We start from the raw sequence: 15,083 nt of genomic DNA, 5'->3' as shown, positions 1-15,083 counted from the left end.
GTGCGAGTCTCCTATTATTAGTATGTTTCTATCTATTTCGCTTTGCATTTCTTATGGTTCTGCTTTATAAAGGTTTTCTACTTCATTTGCTGCATTGATACTTATAGCTGAGCTTTATTGTGAATTTTAACACTTAATATTTAAACGGCCCTTGTTATCTTTAATGACTTTTGCTTCAATTCTATCTGTTAGAGACATCAGAATCTGAAGGCTTGCTTTCTTATTATTTTCATTTTAGGTGTGTCTTCTTGAATATAGCATAAAGTTAGGTCTTGCTTTGTGAGCAAAATTGAGATTCTTTTGCTTTTAATAAGTGAGTTAAGACCATTTACATTTATTGATATGACTTGTGTTTAGTCTTAACTTTGTCAAAATATCTTTTTTTTAAAATTATTTTCAGGTGTATATTTATCTTATAAGCACTATGTGTACTATATTGTTTTCTATGTTTCTTTCTCTATGTGATGTGTTTCCTTTGTTTTTTCTTTTTAATTTTCTTTTAATATTCAGGAGGCTTTTCTAGTAGTTACTTTGGTACTGATACCTTTTAAGAAACACCCCCAGTCCCACATTTCCCTTATTTAATCTTTTCTATCTAGTTTCTGAGTTTTTAATGGTGTCCTTTTACACCCAGTAATTACCTATTCACCAGTCAGTCAACTCATTCTGTTTTCCCCATAGATGAATGGACATTTGAGAGTTTGGCAGAGTTTGGCAATTATGAATAAAGCTACTATAAACAACAAACAAAAGGGCTCTCTGGGTAAAATGGAAGAGCGCGGTTATTGCTTTTCATTGACTGCACTCAGACCTTCTGTTTAACTTGTCCAGATTGAATGTGATTTGTTTGCTGTAGCTGGAGGAGTCTCTTCAGTGGGAATTATAACTACAAATGGTGTGATATTAGCAACTGAGAAGAAACAAATCCATTCTGTATAACGAGTGAAGTGTACACAAAGTGAAACCAATTACAAGCATACAGATTTGGTGTGGAGAGTCATGGGCCCAGATCACAGTGCCTACACACAGAAGTCAAAATCTGGCTGCACAATACTATCTTGTTTACCAAGAACCCATTGCCACAACTCAGCTTGTACAGACAGTCATTTCTGTGATAGAAGAATATACCCAGTCAGGGGTTGGTCCTTCATTCAGAGTTTCTTTACTTGTTTGTGGCTAGAATGAGGGATGGCCATATTTATTTCAGTCAGCTCCATCTGGAGCTTACCTTGCCTGGGAAGTCACATTAATGGGAAAGAACTGTGTGAATGGGAAAAGTTTCCTTGAGAAAATATATAATAAAGATCTAGAACTTGAAGACATTATTCATACAGACATATTAACCACGAAGGAAACCTTTGAAGGGCAAATTACAGAGGAAAACAGAAGTTGGAATCTGCAACAAAGCCAGATTTAGACAGTTTACTCCAACTGAAATTAAAGATTACTTGGCTGCCATAGCATAATAATGAAGTGACTGAAAAATCTGGAATTTCAGGTAATCTATCGACTGAAACATGTTTAAAGTATATTTTGTTTTGCAGACATTTTGTATACTTGTCTCTACGTGGTTTAATAGACTTGTTTTTTTTTTTAAATAACACTTATAAATCACAATAAACTGATAAGTAAAAAAAAAAAAAAAAGAATATGCCTCTATTGTTTTCTCTATGTTCTTCCCACTGACTGGAGAACACCTCTGCCATACTGTGTAACACCTACTTTTCCTTCAAAACTCAGCTCTGAACGCAACTCATTTGTGATTTTGTTTTTTTTCCTTGAGTCTTCCAGGTTGGGTTCGGTGCTCCTCTTACACTCAGCCCTTTAGTACAATGTTAGAAACCTCCTAATAAATCTAGTCACCAATTATTTTCCAGCTTCATCTCCCCCACAAATTTATAGGCAGATTTGCATAGTGTTTAAGAAAGAGGGCTCTGATATCAGACTTCTAGAACTAAAATCCTGGGGCTACCACCTCTAATTGTGTGACTGTGGGCAAATTTGCTAACTCTGAGCCTATTTCTTTGTTGGCAAGACGGAGATTTTAATATCACCAACCTCCTAATAAAATCAGGTGTCATGATAACATGAGGTAATCCATTTAGTAAATTGTCCCACACTTACTAAGCACTCTCTACATAATAGCTATATTAGTAATAATTAGTAACAGTATGTCTCATGCTGGACTTTGCTTGTTTTTTCTAAAGTCTGACATTGGAAGAAGCCCTCAACCAATAAGTACAAAAACTTTCCTCCTAGAGATAAGTACACAGAAAGAAAATCAAGATATGTATAGTGATATAGAGTAGAGGACAGTGAAATTAGCCTGTGAAAAAGTTTCAAGAATGGGTTAGAATTTAGAAAGAAAGTGCTTTATGAGGCTCTTTTTAATGGTGGAGAAAAGATTGGTCTGGCCAGAAGAGACATTTGAATCAATACTGGAATAGTAAATTAGAACTTTACATAAAGAGCGATTTCAAGTTATCTTTGAAAAAGGCATTGGATTAGACTGTATTGAGATTTATTTTAAGGGACTAAAAATATCAAAATTTACTATTTTATCTTATAAACTAAATTATAGCTATTAAGAAGAACATGTATTTTATGTTTCAATAACAACAAAAACTTTAAGTACTTCGCATGTTCTGGTGAATTTTCTTTCTCCTTATGCCAAGCATTTGTAAAATAAAATGGTTAGATGAACGATCATACCTCTACCTCTGACATTCTGACATCTTAAGAAATTCTGTTTTCCTAAGAAGATTTCTATGGTGGAGAAGGAACAGTACTATAGTAACATCCTTCTTAGGGAGCTTTCTTCAATGGAAGGTCATTTAGAGTTTAATGGGATTAATTTGGCTGACACGCTCAATTTTAAAAGGAATCTCTGTTCTTGTGCCAGCCAGCATGGATTTTGACAGGCAAAAAGCTCAGATGCTGCCAATTTCACCCAGGAGTACAGCCCTATAAGCCATGACTCTGGCTGAAAGCTGCTTGCAGACACTGGTTGCTGAGATGATTAATAGACAGTTGGATGAAATCTTCCTGGGTCCCCATGGAGTAAATCCTCCTTGTCCTTCAGGCTATTCCAGCCCTGTCTCTGGGACGCTCTTCCCAATCTGTGCTCAAAGGGCAATGAGGTTAGAGGTGACCAGCGTTCTACCCTCATGCACAACTGAAGATGAATTTTGTACTAAGAAGTTTCATTCCAAAAGGCAAAGCCAAAACTTCCGCGCATGGAGGCAGCACTGGCAGCCCAGTGTATTCCCCTCTCCCTCTCTGACCCTTCTCTTTCTGTATCTTCAGACGCACAAAGGAAGGGCTTTCTGTTGGTGATACTAGCATTTTCAATAGCAACTGCTCTTTTATCTTCCTCCAGTGCTGTCAGGGACATTTCTCTTAAACTCCAGCTGCTTTAAATATATATTTTTTTCATTTTACACTTCTTCCTATGGATAGGGAGGGCTTTGGTGACTGAGGGCAGGGAACTTATAAATAATTAGGACCAAGCCAGCCGAAGCTGAACCCACTGGGATTCTGAATAGATTTTCCCCTTACACGAGTATCCCCAATTAGCTAGATAGATTCCATTTTTATACTTCTTCTAAAGCTGTAGGTGAAGGGGATCATACCAGAATACACAAAGTATTGATCCATGGAACACATTTCTGTGACAACTATATTTTTGCACATTGAACTTAATTGATTTGAGAGGACTTGCCTTGGAGTCAAGGGACAGTGATGCCAGCAGGCTACTGTACGGGCTCAGTATCTGCCCCCGGAAGCTAATACTTTTACTGATTAAGACTTATACTTGGGACGCAAACAGACTTCATTTCAGGCTAGGCCCCACTTCTTACTGTACATATACGTGTTAACGGGCAGGTTACTTAGTATCTTTTTATAGTAGTCTTTCCCTCTCTAATGCTAAGATAATAATAATGTCTCTGCCAAAGAGTTATAGTAAGATTAGGTGAAGTAATTTAAATGCTTAACACACACCAGCTAAATATTAAGGCCTGGACAACATTTTCTTTACCTCTATATCCTTTATCCCTGAATGCAGGCTTCTTGGCCCCAAGTTATATGTATTATAGCTTGAATTAGATTGGAGGCAGGGGCAAGGGAAAGAAAAGGTTGGCTTACAGAGACTTTGCAATGACAAAAATAGGACAAAGTCAATCCTGTTTTGAGAGGTGAGAGTGAAACCAAGGGTAATTTTTAGGTTTCGAACTTCATCGACAAAGAAGATGGTGATGTTAAGGAACGGGAAGTTAGGAGACAACATATTTTGAGACAGAAGATGAAGAGTTTAATTGCTGACATACAGATGTTTAGGCATTGATAGAGCATCCAGAACAAATGTCCAGCAGGCAAATGCAACAATTGGGAAAATGTTTTATTTTTGTTTACTTCTAGAAATTATGGAAAGATTCAATATGATTTTGATTGTTTTATTTTGGATAGTTTTGCTCAATATTTTTAATAGTATATAATTTCCTTCTATTGTCCGTCAGCATTTGAATACATTTTTAACTTAATTTTTAAATACACTTCTTTTTTTGGAGGAACTTTACATTGTAAACAGCGGGTGGCAAATTTAATTTTTTTTCTCCAATAATTTTATCCTTATTTGAACATGTTTTGCTCTTTAACTTAAATGGCAGAAGAGTTAAAGAACAAAGCATTCTTCCTAGAACTTAGGAATTCTAACTACACACGGGTGTGTTAATTAATTATTGCTTTATTGAGTAGCAACTCAGAAATCTCTCAGAATGGAACTCCCTTAAGGAAATGTTTCCCTAAACTATTGTCTATGTCTATGAGTTGTTGTTTCTTCATTTGTTTGTCTTGCTCCTTTGTTGTTTTCAGTTTTATATACCACATATCAGAGGAATCATATGGTTCTCTACTTTTTTCTGTCTGACTTATTTCGGTTAGCATTATAATCTCAAGATTAAATAAAGGTCTTCTGGATATTCGGATTAAAAAAAAAAGAAAATGTCTCCCTTTTCTAAAAGAGATTTTCTGAGAATAATCCTGTTAGGCTAGAAGCTTGCTAAGCTTATCAACTTTAGACATATTTTCTACAAAGGGGAAGAAAAAACCCAAATAGAATGAATGTTACAGGTAAATATTGACAGAAAATATATATCTACTTCAGAAAATAACAATCACATGATATCCAAATGTCAGTTTCAGGTCAGAAAAAAAATTGGTGACATTTTAAGATGTGAGCTTAATAACATTTAGATAAAAAATAAAAATTCAGTCTACCTTTAAATATCTGGGTCAATGTGACTCTTTCAGTAGTCATATGTATTTTTAAAATTAAGAAGAAAAATAGCTTTTTGTATATTTCCATATATTTGCCAATTCTAACACTGTATTATTTCCTAAAAATTTATGTTTCCATCCCCTTCAACCTCAAGAACTTCTGTAGCATTTATGAGGTACAGGTCTGCAGATAAAAATTCTTATCTGAAAATGCCTTTATTTGATCCTGATTTTTGAGGATATTTTTGCTAAAGATTAAATTTTGCATTCATTATTAAAAAAACATTTCAGCGTTTTACACCACTTCTTTCCCCATTCCTCCAAAAGGAATGGATGTTGGCACTAAATTCATTACTTGAGCATTCTCTTGATCTTTGCTCATCTACTGTTCTTTTTTCCTTTCTCTGTTACCTTCCTGAAAAAGAGAGTGGTGTTGTACATGTGAAGGGTGAAATGTTTGAGCAGTTGACAAAGAAGTACCCACTCTTACTCCTTGTTCTCCTCACATTATTAAACTTCAAGGAACTTGCCTATACCTCTGGGCTGGTAACACCTCAAAAGGAATATAGTACATAGATAGCAATAAAATGCAGTGTGAGTCTGAATTGTAGAGATTATTTGACATCTGCTGCTTTTCCACATGATTGGAAAGCTAATACTAACTCTTCAACTAGAAAACCACAGGTGATGAGTATAAGAAAATGAATTTATAAAAAAATCAAATTAAATATAGTACACTAATCATTATTGTCTTGTATAGCATTTCCCAAATATTGTTGAGATGAGAATGTATCCCAACATATTTCTTGGAAAAAGGGTTAAATGATTTGATAAATCTGGAGAAAAAACACACAACTATTTTGAGAACAGAAATGGAGGTTTATTACCACCCACAAGTTACAGATTTACCAAGATTGGAAGTACAATAAAATCCTCTTGGCACTGGTTAACTATGCTGAATGTGATTAGTTTTTTCTTGGGTGATTCAGAAAGTACATCAACATCTTTCTCTGTTTTGCTTTCTCTATATACATTCTCTGCATTGTTAACTTCATCCATTTTCATGGCCTCTGAGAGCTGATGACGCCTGAATTTATCTTTTTAGTCAGAACTTTTCTCTGAATACATTTAATAACCTATCTGGCAGTTCTTTGAAGTTTTGTAGACATTTCAATCCAGAACTTTTAATTCTACCCACCATCCCCAAATATACTTTTACCTAGTCTTTCTTATTTCAATAAATGGCATTATCATTTACTCATCTGGAAAGTTTGCAGTCATCATTGATTCTTCTCTATGTTTAATCCATTAGTGACTCCTATTTGCTGTTGGTTCTCTTCAAAAATATACCCTGAGCTCATATAATAGTCCAAGACATTACTTAGTTAAATATGGAGGGAACAAATGTTTATCATGTTATTCTCTGAGAAATTAAAGTCTTACAGATTATTCTCATGCCTAAAATTAATTGTTTTCTCTTTTTCATTTCCTTATTATTACCCGATTAATGAAGAGTAGGAAATATAAGATTCCCTGTGATAATTTAGGTCAGGGGTCAGAAAACTATTGCTATAGGCCGTATGTAACCTGCCCCATGATTTTGTAAATAAAGTTTTATTGGAACACAGCAAAGTCCATTCTTTTAAATATGTTCTGTTTGTTAAAACAGCAGAGTTGAGTAGTTGTGACAGAGGCTATATGACCCAATGAACCTATAGTATTTGCTATATTATTTCTTACAGAAAAGGCCTGATTTAAATAAATGCTATAATACTTTAAAGATAGTGAATCTTTAGTTCTAAAATTAGTGAATCTTTGGGTCATTATCATTCTTTTTTTCTACACCAGATAAGGCTACATTTCTCAGGTTATGTCAAGACATGAAGATCATGAATGGAAAATAAAAATCTTGAGCATCTATTTGATTTTCTACTTGTCAAAAGTAAATTGTAAATCCTTCCAACACCTTTAAATGATAATAATTGATCAATCATTTTAAATAAATGTGAGTATATTCAATGTTTGATGTTACATATTGAAGCTAAGATATCAAATAAAAGCCAAGATTAATAACAAGATGGCTATAGTAAGTCCTTACCTAACCTATCAATACTCACTTTAAATGAAATATTTATCCAACCACAAGACATAGAATGGCTGAGTGGATTTATAGAAAAAAAAAAAAAAAAGGACCCAACTATATGCTGCCTACAGGAGACTCACTTCACCTTTAAGGATGCACATTGGCTGAAAGTAAAGCAATAGAAAACATATATTCCATTTAAATGGAAGCCAAAAGAGAGTAGGAGTAGTTATACTTATATCAGAAAAAAAAGACTTTAAGTCAAAATATAACGAAAGACAAAGAAAGTCATTATGTAATGCTAAGGAGGTCAATTTATCAATAGGATATCAAATTGTAAATATAGTATATACACATAACATCAGAGCACCCAAGTATATTAAGCAAGTACTAACAGATCTGAAGGAAAAAATAGACAGCAATGCAATAATATAATAGTAAGGGACTGCAATACCCTACAGTCAACAATAGCTAGATCACCTAGATAGAAAATCAATCATGAAACACCAGTCATGATATACACTTTAGACAAAATGGTATAACAAAACATTCCATTCAATAGTAGCAGAATATACATTTTTCTTAAATGTACATGGAACATTCTCCAGAATACATCATATGTTAAGTTACAAAACAAGTCTTAACAAATTTAAGAAGATTGAAATATCAAGTATCTTTTCCAATCATAATTATATGAAACTAGAAATCAATAAACAGGAGAAAAACTGGAAAATTCATAAAAATGTGGAGATGATGAAAACAGTTGATAAAAGAGTTGGAAAAGACACAAATAAATGGAAAAATATCCCATATGCATGGATTGGAAGAACTAACATTGTAAAAATGTCCATACTACTCAAAGCAATCTATGGATTCAATGCAATACCTTCCCAAATCCTAATGGTGTTTTTCACAAAAATAGAAAAATCAATCCTAAAACATATGGAACCACAAAAGACACCGAACAGCAAAAGCAATCTTGAGAAAGAGAAACAAAGCTGGAGGAATCTACTTCTGGATTTCAAACTATATTACAAAGCTATAGTACTCAAAACAGTAAATATAGTATGGCATAAAAACAGACACGTAGATCAATGGAACATAATAGAGAGCCCAGAAATAAAACCATACATATAGTCAACTCATCTTTGACAATGTTTCTAAGAACACACAATAGGGAAAAGACAGTCTCTTTCATAAATGGTGTTGGGAAAACTAGACAGCCATATACAAAAAATAAAACTGGACCCCGAGTTTACACTAAGTACAAAAACCAACTCAAAATGGACTAAATCTTGAATGCAAGACCTGAAATAATAAAACTCCTAGAAGAAAACATATGGGTACGATCCTTAACATTGTTTTTGGCAATGATTTTTTTGGATTTGGCACCAAAAGCAAATGCAACAAAAGCAAAATTAAACAATCAGGATTACATAAAACTAAAAAGCTCTGCACAAAGAAGGAAACCATCAACAAAATGAAAAGACAACCTATGGAAATGGGAGGAAATATTTGCAAACCATATAGTCAATAAGGGATTAATATCCATAACATGCAAGGACCTCATACACGCAATAATAGCAACTCCCCCAAACCAAAAAAAAAAAAAAAAAAAAAAAAAAAAAGTGCAAAACAAAGTAAATAATTCATTTAAAAAAATGTGCAAAGGGCCTGATTGAAGGTTTTTCCACAGAAGACTTACAAATAGCCAACAAATACTGAGATACTCAACATCACTAATTATCATGGAAATGCAAACCAATAACACAATGAAATATCGCCTTGCACCTGTTATGATGACCATTATCAAAGAGACAAGATATAGCAAGTATTGGCAAGGATGTGGAGAAAAGGGAATCCTTGTGCATTTTTGGTGTGAATGTAAATTGGTACAGACATAATGGAAAACAGTGGAGGTTCTGCAAAAGATTAAAAGTAGAATGACCATTTGGTCCTGTAAACCCACTTCTGGCTATATATTTGAAGGAAATGAAAATAATTATTTTGAAGATATATCTGCACTTTTATGTTCATTGCAGCATTATTCACATAGCCAATATATGGAAACAGGTGAATGGATAAAGAAAATGTGATTATATATATATATATATATATATATATATATATATATATATATATATATATCTCCAAAAATGTATATATATTTTAAGAAAGAAAAAAAACTGCATTAAAACTGTAATTCTCAATACATACCAATAACAAAAGATGAATACAAGTCACAATTCTGCAATTACCAGAGGAGCTCAAAGTGGTTACCATCAGCATCCATACACTTCTGATTACAGCAAACTACTACTTGAGCATAGATAACAACTCTTAAAATGTGTATACATTTTTTTTGGCATCCCCGGTGTGTGTGTGTGTGTGTGTGTGTGTTATAATATTATATGTAATATTATATGTAATACTATTCAGCCAGAAAAAACAAGCAAATCCTGCCATTTGTGACAACATGTAAGTACCTGGAGCACAATATACTAAGTGAAGTAAACCAGACAGGGAAAGACAAATATGATATGATCTCACTTATGTGGACTCTTCAAAAAGAAAAACAAGTCAAGCTTATAAAATAGTAGATTGATGGTTATCAAGAGTGGGTGGAAGGGAAACAGGGAAATGTCGTTCAAAGGGTACAACTTACAATTACGAAATGAATAAGCTCTGGAAAGCTAATGTACAGCATGGTGACTGTAGTTAATAATACTATATCATATACTTGGAATTTACTAAGAGAGTAAGAGTAGATCTTAAACATTTGCACCACATGAAACAAATGGTAACTATGTGAGGTGATGGAGAGCTAATTAAGTTCACCATGGTTATCATTACACATGTATACATTTATCAATTCCTCAACTTGTACCTTTTAAATATATTTACTTTCATTTGTCCATTACACCTCAATAATTGAAACTGGAAAAAAAATATGTTATTATACTCATGGTCTCACTTTGCTTTAAAAAGATGTTTTTATTCATCATGAATATGAATCCAAATGTTTGGATGGATATAAGAGAACCAATTGCAACAGATATTTAAAACCATCTTTCCCTCTGACATGAAAAATGTGATACTTTGTATTGCACTGGGTAAATTACCAAACATTTTCTAGACCCTGAGGTTGTATATTTTATGTGCCTGCTGCAGACTTGCCATGATTGGCTTTCTGAAATAGTTAACTGAACTTCTTTTTTAATATGCATGTATATGAATTTACATGCCCCATAGTGAAAGAGCATAAATTATTTCATTGCATTTATGAGTTTACTGTAATTCTAGTAAGTTTCATGATTCATGCAGATATTTACTTGGAAAAAAAACACTAGAAGGAAATCAAAATTTATTGGCTTTTGAGAATGAACTTCATTACATGGCTGGATCCAAAGTTATAGGATCAAGAAAAGTACTTGACGCTGGAAAATAAATACATTAACAATAGAAACTGTTCAGTAAGCTTACTTCTCAACTTCCAAACAAACTGTATGTCAGATTGGCTGAGTGCGACACTGAAGCTCAAACAGCTAAGTACAGCATCTTATGACTCATTTCCTCTAGTTAATCCCTGAGTCATAACTCATCTTTGTTTATCATATCTACGCAAGAGGTCTCAAGTTGAACACTAAAGTACCTTATGTTCTTTTTAACTAGGTAGACAGGTGTCTAAGTACATCCCCATTTTCTTTCAAATACATATTAAATGATCTGACGGACAGCAACAGGAGATATCATTAAACATTGACTAGATGGCTCAGACTTTTTCTCTTCATTTTCCTATCTTGTAAACTTTATCTCCTTTAAACTCTCTCTAGCCTTCACATCACTCTTTCTGCCTCTAACACAATTCAAGTAAACTAACCTTGTTGACTGGAACTGATTTGAACTTCGCCCAGGCCAGAGATGAAGTTTTAAAACTGAGTCATACATCCACTCCTTTTTAATGGTTGTTTTCCTTTAGCTACCTGAGAATGATCCCACCCACTTCTTGGATTTACTTTCTGCACCAAAGTAATAATTTCTTTCTCTGTCATGTCCTAGTACCCCAACCAGTTAGAAAGGCTAGTTGCTGAGATGGGATGATAAAACCATTCTTAAGAGGACATGGTGGCTGTATTCACAACACAAAGGTAGAAGTCTGAGAGGCAGAGGACTTGAATTCCTTCTTATCTTATAATGAGGATAATAAGGACATTCACTTGGTACTGTGTGCAGACTTTATAACTCTGTCAATCTCCATTTCTTCTATTGGAGAGAAGGAAATCTTAGAGAAAATTTTGTTGAATGGCCAGGAAAGAGCATAAATAATGTGTGCTGGATTTTATGGAATTGGGAGAGCTCAAAAGATGCTAAGAATATATTGGGACATATTTTCTAACAGAATGAATGTCATTTGAGGTAAGAAATAATCTCTGGGAAAGAAGAAGACCTGGGAAAGGTCCATATAGCTTAGACTTTGGATTGTTCCAAGAGTCCATAAAAAGTCATTTGGAAGAATACATCCCATAGTTTCTCTTTCTTTAGTACAATGATGACATTATTTGGTGAACATTTATCATCCATGAATGAAAACCAGAAGCATTGCTAGGATAAGATCAGATAAATGGTCTTTTCCTTGAGCATATTCTGCAAATGTGGCTCCTTTTCAACAATTTACCAGTATAAAGAGTAATATGTTGCTTAAAGTTAACAACATTGTATTGTGCATTAAAAAAATGTGTTAAGAGTGTAGATAACATGTGTAACACACACACACATACACTCACACACACACACACACTCACACACACACACACACACACACAAATAACAACAAAGGATTAAAAAAACAAAGGGACAAGAGGAAACTTTTGGAGGTGATGGATATGTTTATTACCTTGATTGCAGTGATGGTTTCATGGGTATATGCATATGTCCAAACTCATCAAATTGTATACATGAAATTTTTGCAGTTTTTTGCATATGAATTATACCTCAATAAAGTTGTTTAGAAAAGAGTAATGTATTAACTCAATAGGGAAGGCTGGGATGACAACATGTTAGAAAAACTAAGACTGAAATAGAGAGAAGGTAGTTATGAGGATGGGGTGGGGTGCTACACATATACGAAGGTCAGACAATTAAGTTTGCGCACTTAACTATCTGACCTTTGTATGTTGCCACACCACAAAGGACACAGATGCCCTGCCCCTTGACCCACCCAGTCCCAAGCATTGCTCCCCATGAAGTTAGAATTACTGCGCCTTAAATGGCAACGTGGGCATGAAAGGTAATAGGTGATCTACCGCCTGTAACAGGAGAACCATGCGAATCTGTACTCAGTGTGGGTGGTGAAACAGTCCTTGGCCGTCCTCTCAGAACGGACCTGGAAGCTGCTGTGGCAAAGCGAATTACTGTCCTGGCCTGCAGGCCCACGTGGGCGTTGTGCCATACACCTCGGCGGACAAATTCTATCATCTTGCTGGACTGCCTTTGTAAAATGCACTTTTTTTCCCCCTATGCTGAGTAAAACTGATCTCTGCTCCTCTGAGGTTATCTTAATATTGACGAGAAAATTTGTTTATTTCAAAATGCCAGGGGCCAGATCACAGTGCTGCCTAGACTGAATCATAAAAAAGGAAGCTAAATGCATTATCTGCTCCTTAATGAAAAGTATGGGGTATGAAGTCTCCCTGAAGTTCACAATTCACAAGAAGTAAATGAAAATTACAGCCTTTTGGAACAGTATCAATTCAATTGGTCTTTCCAACTCCTGGTAAGTTCAAGGCTTCAATTTCTTGTGGGTTCTGCATGTTCAGTGAAGGAAGATCAGTTTCTATTGAGAATCATTTCACTTAAATAAATGAACTAATAACTGGTACTAATGACAAACATCTTTTAGCGATGGAATTCATCCTTTCATTTGGTAACTTTTCAAAACATGCTACTCTCTCAAAAGTATTCAGCGCCTCACAGTGCTGGTGAGATGGACAGTCATGGTGGATGCTCATGCTTATTTTAGAGATGGAAAGCCAAGAAAAAGAAATGTTGGAAAACATTATCAAGTAGTGACATATCTGAGTCCATACAGAGGACTGAGTCCCACCCAGGTCTACTGAATCTGCATTTCTGGGGACAGAGTCTGGCTTCTGTAATTTGGAAAGCTCCGTTCTTCAGAAGGGCAGCCTGGCTTCTTCTGTGGAATGGATTATGGAGGGGGGTTATCAGTTAGGAATGTGGAAAGTATTTGTGGGTTTCTTAAAGATATCAATGGCCCAGGGTCTTTCCATTGTTCTACTTCATCAACTGTAGCAGTGTGTTGGTCTTTTGCCTTTACACGTGCCCCTCTGTGATCACAAGAAGGCATCGCATCAAGTCTCAAGACAGAAAGAATAGGGAAGGGGTGACGCCAGGAGCATGTGGCTGGCACAAGTCCTTTTTATAAAAAAGTAAGGGTTTCCCAGTTCCACCAGCAGTCTTGCCCTTGTGAGTTAGTTATTCACCAATTCGGGTTAGAGTGCCATCCTGTTGCTAGTAGCTGTGTGTGAGCCTACAAAAAACAGGTATTTATAATCTCTTTCCCGGCATCCACAGTGGAAGTCAAAGAAGGAGAACGCAGCTAGAATTGGCTGCTGGATAAACCAATCAACAGTGTGTGTCACGGCATGTCAGTTTCACAGGGCTTACCCTTGAATGACAGAGTGACAAAAATGAGTCCTAATAAAAGAAATTGGGAAAATACTGTTTTAAACCAATAATTTTCAAGTTTTCAGTTTCATTTACAACTTGTCGAAAGCTGGTGTCTGCCCCTGAGTCCTGCACATTCAAATTCATTCGTTTTGGGATAAAACATGGAGACTTATCTTTCTATTAATCTTCTAAGATGATTCTGATACAGGAAGTCTGTGGGTCACACATTTAGAAAGAATGGTTTTGAGAGATAGGCTAAAATTAGTTCAGTGGATCTTTAACTGACTGAATGTTAGAACAATTGGGAAGCTTTTCAAAAAATGTCAAAGTAATGATTGTGCTTGTGCCCTTTTTTCAACTAATTAAATCAGAAAATCCAGGGGTTGCGATATCAGCATCATTTAAAATCTCTGTGCAGTCAGGGATGAGACTGATTCTGCCACTTTAAATATCCTACTGACAAACAAACTTCTTGCACAAACAATGAAGCCGGGGACAGTTGGGGTGGCAGAAAGATGTACCAACCTTTCCATACTGGCTCTTGGAAATCTGAGAGGAGAGAGTAAAACAGGCTGGTAACCTTAGGTAAGGCAAATAGTAACTGATGAGCAAGAACTAAATCGTAAAAGGTGAGGCATCTCAAATGGCTCAGGCTTTCTTATCTTTAAATACTGATTTTAAATTCTAATTTTAGATGCAGGCCTTTAAATACTACATTCCAACCTCCAGAACTGTGAGACAAATTTCTGTTGTTTAAGCCACCCAGTTTGTGGTACTGTGTTATAGCGGCCCTCGCAGACTAATACACATGGGTATTGTTTTGACAGACAACTCTTAGGAAGAATGTATACCTGGCAGGAGGAACAGCAAAGACATAGAGATAAAGGCATGTTGTGGTAACGGAGGTGTGAGGTAGGTGTGACACAGAGTCAGTGTGTGTGCCTGGGGGGAAGGCAAAGAGCGGCCAAAAAGGTATGTTTGGGAAGATTGTGAAGAGTCTGCAATTCCTTGTTAAGGGTTATGGACCTTTCTCCTT

General features: G+C 35.3%; 1 long non-coding RNA gene and 1 pseudogene across 1 annotated transcript in view; one reads left to right on the top strand and one right to left on the bottom strand.

Annotated features, from left to right (window-relative positions):
• LOC148754912 (uncharacterized) overlaps nucleotides 1-15,083 on the bottom strand; it is a 69,260-nt gene that overhangs the window by 14,087 nt on the left and 40,090 nt on the right. The gene's annotated exons all lie outside the window — the stretch shown is intronic.
• LOC109459316 (proteasome subunit alpha type-2 pseudogene) lies at nucleotides 769-1,466 on the top strand (annotated as a pseudogene).

The sequence above is a fragment of the Rhinolophus sinicus genome, chromosome 17, assembly GCF_057876585.1.
Source record: "Rhinolophus sinicus isolate RSI-liver-muscle chromosome 17, RSI-T2T, whole genome shotgun sequence".
NCBI lineage: Eukaryota > Metazoa > Chordata > Mammalia > Chiroptera > Rhinolophidae > Rhinolophus > Rhinolophus sinicus.
This window is presented reverse-complemented; position numbering and strand designations above follow the sequence as displayed.